This window comes from Octodon degus, unplaced genomic scaffold (genome assembly GCF_000260255.1).
Source record: "Octodon degus isolate 3935 unplaced genomic scaffold, OctDeg1.0 scaffold00047, whole genome shotgun sequence".
Classification (NCBI taxonomy): domain Eukaryota; kingdom Metazoa; phylum Chordata; class Mammalia; order Rodentia; family Octodontidae; genus Octodon; species Octodon degus.
Genome location: NW_004524623.1, coordinates 8,250,472 through 8,259,397, shown reverse-complemented (window position 1 = coordinate 8,259,397; position 8,926 = coordinate 8,250,472).

Here is an 8,926-nt window from a genome sequence, read left to right as displayed (position 1 = left end):
GAATAGTCCTTTACTGAAGAAAGATGCTTTATAACAGGCTGTCACTGCTCTGGCTTGACCTGATTCCACGAACAAAGAGACTTAGTTTTGAGTCCTGAATATCAACAAGTGGACTTGTGAGCAAGGATTAGGCCGCAGGCTCTGAGCTCTCATTCGCTTCCTTGCTAAGTGAAACTGGATTTCCTCAATTGATTCCTTTTTTTAATACCCAGGATATTCCCCATCACTGAATGTGATGAGAATTTTATATGTTATTTATATCTTGCCTCCTAGATGCCAAATCACATGGCACTTGTTCCATGATCGAGTGACAGATTCCATTGCGTTGTGACCCCAAAGAGAATGCAGGTGCAGCCCATTTGTGCCTTTAACTCTCCCACTGGCTTCCCTGTGGCTGCAGGATGCAGCCCACTCCCCCTGCAGAGCATCGGTGACTCTCCCACATCTCCTTTGCCCCCAGGGTGTCTGGCCTCAGCTCTCTGACAAGCTGAACCACTGACGTGGCTGTAGCAGAGCTGCACAGGCCCCCAAAGCTGGCATCCTGGGGTCACTGATTTCCAACATGCCTTCCCCTTGCCTGGCCAAGGTAGGCCTAAAAATGTCAATCTTGAGTAAAGAGAAAAAAAAAAAGTCTCCAATTGCTTGAGAGTGTGTTTCTCGGGCACACACTACAGAATCAGTTACTGACATACTGTAGACACAAATACTCTAAGTAAAGATTGCCCCTTTCCCCCTGTTACCTAAATTCCTTTAGCTACCCTACATTCTTTAAAGCCATGCTGAGTCAGGGATTAGCTTTGCTTCTGTCCACTGCTGTGAGTCTTTTCATAAACTGTCTTCTCTTTTCTTTCCCTTTGTGGTCAAATTGAGGAAAAGCTAGTTCTGCTGTCTGCAACCAAACAACTGTGTTAGATATTTTTTCATAACCTGATCTCAAGTCCAGCTTGACCAGTCTGCCTTTTTAGATTTCTCCACTATGACATGGTTTCTCAGGGCTTTCTGACAGAGTCTTTCCTTCCCACATGCACCTCATTAATTTCTATTCCCACAATGCTTTGCTTAGGGCCTCTTTGGCGAGACAATCCTCCATTTCTTCCCCTACAGTTATAAGCCTGTAATATTGTATCCTGCATATAACAAAGTTCCACCTTTTATTACACATCTGAAACCTAACAAATGAATGTAATCACTCCCCCTCCATTTCAGAAATTATAAGTAATGCCTTAATGCATAGTTAGTGAGTGGCACATCTAGAACCTGAACCTAGCCAGTACGTTTGTGTGGCACTGACTACACTGCTTCTCAGAGGTTGCCCTTTCAAACTTGTTTATTTGCCTGTCTCCACCTCCAGGCTGAGGGAGTTTTGCTTTGTTTAACTTTGTAATTCCAGAGCACAGCCTATGCCTGGCATGTAGAAACACACTGTAAGTGAGACAGTGAAGTAACAAACAGACTCCCCCTTGGCACTTGTACCGAATGACTTATTTTGTACGTAGTTGCTTCATTTCCCAATTTTCGAATGCACACTAAAAATGCTTCTGAACTTAGAAAACGTCTTGTCATTGATGTGAATATTTAACAGAGTCACTTCATCTCCCATACTTCGTTGTCCTGAAAGGTTGATATTAAGGTGATAAATCCCTGCATTCGTTAAGTTTGTTAGCTTGATTGGCCGGGAAGCCACCTAGAGGGTTAGTCAAACACGCTTCTGCATTTGTCCCCAGGTGGTGGGTCATGGTGGCATGACCTTGGGTTTCTCATCCTTTCCTTTTTTTTTGGGGGGGGGCAGGGGGGGAAGAGTCTACAAGGTATTCAGAATCTCACTACTAGATCAGACTCATAGTGGTTTGCTTGTTTGCAGCCTCACAAGAGCTGGGATTACAGGTGCGCACCACCAGGTCCAGTCTCAACTGCCTTCTCAGTGCGCCCCAGGGATGGGGCTGACACAGCAGGCTGGGGGATCAAACCCCCACCCCCTGTGCCTGTTTGCAGGTGCTTTAATCTGCTGAGGTATTTGGCCAGCCCATCCTTTCCTATTTAAAGCAGCTCCTCTGCTCCCTTTCCCAAATGCAATGAACTAAGCACTTTTGCTCTCCACATCTCTTTGCTAGAATGGGGGCTGTGAACCATGAACTGAGTCCTCTGAATCCCTGGCCCAATTTCTCTGCAGCCACAAAACTTCCTTTAAATTGTGGGTGCTGGGCATTGTTTCTCGGTAAAAGAAAAACTGACTCATGCAACCCCCAAATGCATAGCCTCACAGTTAAATATGAGAACCATTTTGTTTACTCCTTAACCATAGCAGCCGAGCTCCTTTGCACTGGTTTCTTGCTTCTGAACGCCGTGCCCGTGTGGCTCACTCTTACTGACCTGGGGGCCTGTGTCTTTTTCCAAAAAGCTCAGGACTATGCCCATCAGCAGGCCCTCATGATCATGGTAAATCAATTTGGCTTGGAAAGTGGTCTAGATAGGTTTAGATATAAGGGCAAATGAGCTTGACAGCAATGCTAGATTGGAGCAAGGTCCAGGTGCTAGCTGGTGAGGGACAGCCAATGCAAGAGGGTCATGCTTTCAGCACCTGCTCTCTTGACTCAAGATTTCAGAAGGATTTGGGTACTTTGCTTGCTCTTCTTTCATTTCATCATTGTTCATCTATCCTTGAATGTGAGTTGCCTTTGGAGAATATAGTCAAGGAGCCTCATCCTCCTTCTCTCTCCTCCTGCTAAGTCTGAATAATAGAACCACTGAGGCTTTCATCACCTGTCAGTCCCTTTCCTCTGAACCATGGGCTGTGTTAGCAGCGCACCTTGTGTTCTGAACTGTCTCTTGGATTTGTACCAATTTTTTTGTCTGAGAAAAAGTCCATAAATTATTGACCTTGCCCTTTCACCTCTGGCTCCTAATTCAATTCCCTTCTGTACCAGTCTACACTGAAGTAGGTGCCTAATGAAAGCAGGCTACTCCCATCCACTCACTGATTTAAACCCCTTGCAATGCCTCTCATTGATATCCAGTCAGAGCCCCTTGAATGCTAGTAAATATCCACTATCCACTGTCTAGTTTCTGCTGAGACTTTAGGGAAGAATTCTATATTTTATTTTCTCAACATTAGGATGTTATGATATTGAAGTGCCCTATTAATTTCATGCAAGCTTTTCAAGGAGAAGTAAATAAGAAAAGGCTGATTTTGAAATAAGGAAGTTAAAAGGCAATGCGAAAGCATTGTAGTCACTTTGTAGAATGTAATTTTCCCAAGGTGATATCTCCTGGGTCACTAGAAGCCCTAGTAATTGTTATGAACTAACATATGTCCTGAAGGGGACTTCTCCAGAAAGCACCATTTCCTTCCTAATCTTGGAGAGTGCAGTCATCCTTTTGCAGAAAGAAACCAAACTCCTCCACTTACAGAAAGCACTAAATGTGAGAAAGTAGGAATCACTGTCCTGATGAAGGGGGTGAGTGGCTCTTTTGTGTTCTGACAGAGTCAAACCATTATGAGTAAAACATCCTCTAGCCTATGGGACAAAGTGGTGCTAGGCACTGAGTTGGGTGCTTTCTGAGGAGGAAAGGGTAGAGCCCATCCTCTGGAACGTGGCTGTGAAGATGGCTAGCATGAGCAAGGATTTGTGGTCTAGGTGGGCTAGGACCCTCCTGTATGACACATTATGAGGAAGGGATCCTTCAGCAATGGAACCGCAAGGGAGACGGCTCTCACCGTTCCTGGATCCTCACTGGCAAAGAAGTCCAAACCCAGAGAATTCTATTATTAGGATACTAAGAGCTATTTTGATTCTGGAACACTTTGTTTCATATTTCATTTTTTATTAGACATATGTGGCAAAGAGATATGTTTAGTCTGTATTACTGATTTAGATCAAGCACATTACAAGTCCCAGTCATCCTCTGCTCTCCTCAGCCTGAAAAGTACTAACCAAAGAGAGCTTTGTAGAGGCAATCTGCTGCTGCTACTGCCCAGTAGGAGATGGAATTTGCACTCCCAGCATTCTGAGTCTGTCACAGTAAGTTAGGGTTGAAATTTTACTAATTCTTCCAGTCTTCTTTTATTCTGATCTGCCTCAAATAGAACTTTGGAGGCTTTCTAAAAGGTACATTTTAATGCAGCCTCAAAAATGCAAGGGCTTTTTGAAATAAGTGAGGACTCCTATGCAGCCAAGGTTGGTAAACCTCCACCCAGAACCCTAGGTGAGAGAAGGCAGGTGAGAGGACCCCTCTGGATCTAGCCACAGGCGCCACTCTACAATAGGATGACATTGAAGAGGAAATTCTAATGGAGTAAATTGTTCTCAGCCTTCAGATTTTAGGAGAAAGGCAAATGGACTCAGTACAACTTTACAACAGAGATCTATTTAAAATTTAAAAAGCAAGCAAATAACTTTAAAAACACATATCACATGTGTTTTTCTTCAACTAGAAAGAGGGCAAACATAACAGAACAAAACAAAGCAAAGAAAAGCAAGACAAAACAAAACAGTGTCTGGTGCATTATAATACTTGTTAATGATTTCTTAAGTGAATAAATCTTGTTGTTCTAATAGACTTGATTGACTTCCCTATTGTTTCTTAATCCTTTCTCTTTCTATATTTTTAGATGTACTTGTTATTAATGTCCAGAATACAAATGATAACCATAGTGGTTAATCCATAAGATTATTGCTATTATTAAAATAGTATATATATATATATATATATATATATATTTCTACACAATAATCCTAAGAGCCTCAGGTGTACTGCTATTGTTTTTTTTTTTCCTAAATACTGGACTGAGGAATAGAGAGGGTTAATATGTGGGATTGTACAGTTCCTTGCTCATGGGATTCACTGCTGGGTCCTCAGTTTACAAAAACTCCTTAAGCCTGTCCCTCTTAGTTTACTTCCTTGCAGGAGGGGAACTGGAGTTGTATAATCTCAGCCAGAAAGCCAAGAAGTTCTCATCCTACTTCATCAGGCCTTCATGTAGGAAATAGGACAGGGTTCCTTAACTGCAAGCTGCTCTATGTGGACATGGTCCTGAGCCCTCCTGCAGAAAGCATGTCTGAATGTGCATAAGCCTGCAGGGAGGCTTTCTCCACTCCTACCCTTGTTTGGCAGGTGAGGAAATTGAGATCTGTGGAGTGAACATGATCTCTGTGCTCAGACCATTGTTAAATGGCTGAGCTGGGGCTGCAATCTGGGTCCATCTGACTCTAGTTTACTTCATCCCTTGTGCCACCCCAGCTTTTTTAGGCTTTTCTGATTGATCTGTCTTTCCAACATTTTAGTAGCTGCATGCCAATGCGTGTAGGTTTTAATGAGCTGAAAATTCCACAGAGATTTTTTAAAGCTTTGTTCTTACCACAAAATATTAGTGAAGCAAATAGTAGAAATTTTTGCCAAACTCAAATTGGTACTATTCTTATGTATTTTCCTTGCACATGGTTGATTAATCATTATAACCATTACAGTCATATTGAATAATCAAGGTATTCTGGCCACAGATACAGAAAAATATGTGCAAAAGAACCAGTCAACTGGGACAATGTTATGCTATAAACTTCATTATGGATTATTTTGAATAAGAATGGAAGTCCCCAGGTAACTGGATTTTATACCAGACAACAGTTTATCTTTTTATTTTATCTTAGCTAACAGTAATAAAGAAAAAATCCTAAATCTTATTTCTGTATTTGCAAGCATTGTGAAGGCAGAGACTTTAGTTGTCAGACACTGAATTCACCAAGAGCCAGTACACGCGGGGAATGAATGATAGGCGTCCATGTAACTTGAACTCTGGCATAGTTTGGAGGTTTTTTTTTTTTTTCTTCTGTTATTTCCTTTCTTTTCAAGGCATTCCCTTGAATGCCTCATCACCCTCAACCCCTACTTGCTGATTCTGTTTTCTCTGCGCACTGCATTAAATAAGTTGATTGACAGTTTGCTTTCTGTGAGAGCGACTGGCCTTTTCCCGGGAAATGAGAGAGGATGCTGAGTGCTCACACTCCTGAGGGCTCTGTGGCTATCCTGTAGGCAGGAGGTCTCTGCGCCCTTTAAAAGTGGTGACTGTTGATGTATTTAATAAACTAGAAACATGGGAGAATGCTGCACATGACTTACAGACAGGATGAAATTTCTACATTTTGTCTGGACTCCTGTGTTATCCTCTAGTATCCTGAGGACGGCTGTCATGGGCAGGATCAGAGATCAGAGCACCTACCACCTGATTTAGGATTCGAGGCATTTCATTATATTCTCTCTCTCTCTCTGGTGACACAAGGCAAGTTTTCTTTTTCTTTCAGAGTATTTACTTTTTACTGTTCCTGATCCACTGATATAAACCATATATTATAAAAGGTTAGTAGTGTTCAGAAAAATTAATGATCACAGTATATAACCAAAATGGAAATATCAACCGAGACAAAATGAAAAACCTCTATAATTCCCTGACATTCATCTAGGCGTTGGTAACGTAAGCCATTGGGTTAAATCCTGGCTAATGCTTGCTTCTGTATGCCCATGAACTGAGTAGCTATTTTCTGTTACATTATTACTAATTTAAAAAACTATGCTGACCCTGATGGCACAGACCTGTAATCCTGGCACTTTGGGAGGCTGAAGCAGTTTGAAAAGAGTCTGGAAAATTTAACAACTTAGCAAGATCCTATCTCAAAGTAAAAGATGGGCCGGGTGGGGGAAGTATAGCTAAGTGCAAAGGCTCTAGGTTGGCTCCCCAGGGCAAAAAAGAAATCAAAAGAAGAATATTGTATGACATACAAATAATATATGGAATTCTAATATCTGGCCATAAATAAAGTTTTATTGGAACACAGCTACATTTATTCATTTTCATATGGCCTATTGCTACTTTTGTACCAGGGTGGCAGAGTTGAGTAGCTTCTGCAAACAAAGACCTGCAAAGCCTAAAATATTTATAATCTAGTCTTTTATAAAATTTTTTTCACTGAACCTGATTGAGCCACTCATCTGGCATCAACTAGAAGAGCTGCTTGGAAATCACTGCTAGGCAGATCTATGGCATTTTCCCTTGTAGGCATTCATTTTCCCAGGAAAATCTTCCAGCTTGATTAATTGCATCAGGGGATATTAATACTGTACAATCAGGCTCATATTGACCTGTTTTCCTGCCAAACTGTCTGTGCAGCCTCATAATGCTTTTGTGTTACCAGTGACCTTATGGAAATAATGAAATAGAAATAGAAGATGTAATGGGCAGTTGATAACGTTATTAGTTTTATAACGTAATTTTTTCTACTCTTCATGTATTTGAACAACTGAGTTTAAAAACCATTATGAATAATGCAAGATGGATTAAAGCAAGACAAACAGACACAGTTCCTATCCATTAGCAAAATGAAAGCCAACAAAATTAAACTTTCTAACATCATAAAGCTATGGAATGAGAAATCCAGCTCTAGATACTTCATACTCCAATAATTCATTTTGTAATCTGACTTCTTAGAAATAGACATGTCATGTACATGGTGGTTTGAAGGATACCCTTACAGATTTCAGACTGAGGGTCTTCTTTTTACTGAGTTCCCTGAAAAAGTTATATACAGGCAGTTAACCAATTTGTTCTGAAATTAACAAGATCCTGTGGGGGTACTTCTTCCCTTTCTTTCATTTCAGAAGATAGGATGTTATTAGATGGAGCTTGGGATAAACATTGTGTACTTCTGTTGGCCCTAGATTCCCAGCTACAATCAGTGGATTCCAGAGTTAAACACTATATTTCATACAGGTTTGCCTTTAGTGTCTAGAATCTTTCACAACATAAAGTTTGGTTTGGTGGCAATGTGACAATAGTCCAGGTTGTCATATGAAATTCACTGCTGTAAGCAGTGAAAATATACATTAGCATCAATGGCTCTTGACACTGCAGTTTTCGCATGGCTAACTTTTTTCAAATTAAGTTTTTATTTCCATTGGTACATGTTGGCAGTACATGCTGATTATATTCCTTGTGGGAAGTTGGTCCAGGTACATAACACATCTTAATTCTTTTTTCATCCACTTACCCTTTCTTTTCTCAGCACACCTCCTGGTGATGAAGTTTTCCATCTTCTAAATGTATTGTCTCAATAAAAGGCATGTGCTTGCCTATGAGACAGCCCTAACGGAACCACGTTGCTCCAGAGAACAATGCAAAGCTTATGCCATTAGTATTTCTTATATATGAGAATTCACAGGAAAAAGATCACCAGATGTGTGAAATTAAGAGAATTAGAGGATTAATACTAAACTGTAGAGCCAAAATGTGTACAGACGTACGGCCACAATATCCCTTGATCCCCAGGATTCAGTATTGGCTATTCTGCTTTGTTGAAGGTACTCACATGTACAATGTATGGATGACCATTCAATTGGTTTATTAAAACAGAGTGTATTCATGTTCATTAAAACAGCTTGAATATTTTAATTGATTTTTGTCTTTTAATCACATGTTGTTTCTTGCAGAAAATTTTGCTGAATTGTAGCCAGTTGAAAAGTGAGACCAGCTTATTAAAACAGTGGCATAGTGTGGGAGGGTAGTTTACTTCTTCTGGCTTGGAGAGTGTGTACTCCTTGGACAACTGTGGCCATAAGAGATAGCGTGTGTGCTGTGTTCATCACTCTATTTTACACGTCAAAGTTGGTGATGAGGTGGTTGGTGGTGGCAAGAAAATTTTTCTTTTTTGTGTCCCAGCACAACTGGTTTACATTAATGACAATATGACTATGAGGTTGATGAATCATGCTAAGACAAAAGAAAATAAAACTGAGCAGGGAAATCCCTTATAAGTAAGTTTTCCTCCCTTTTACTTTTACTTCTACCTTTGGGCCTCCTTTTCTTCTCTTTCTCCCTCCATCTTTCTGTACTTTTTTCAAAATATCCCCTTCCTTTATCCTTTCCTCTCTTCACCTTTTA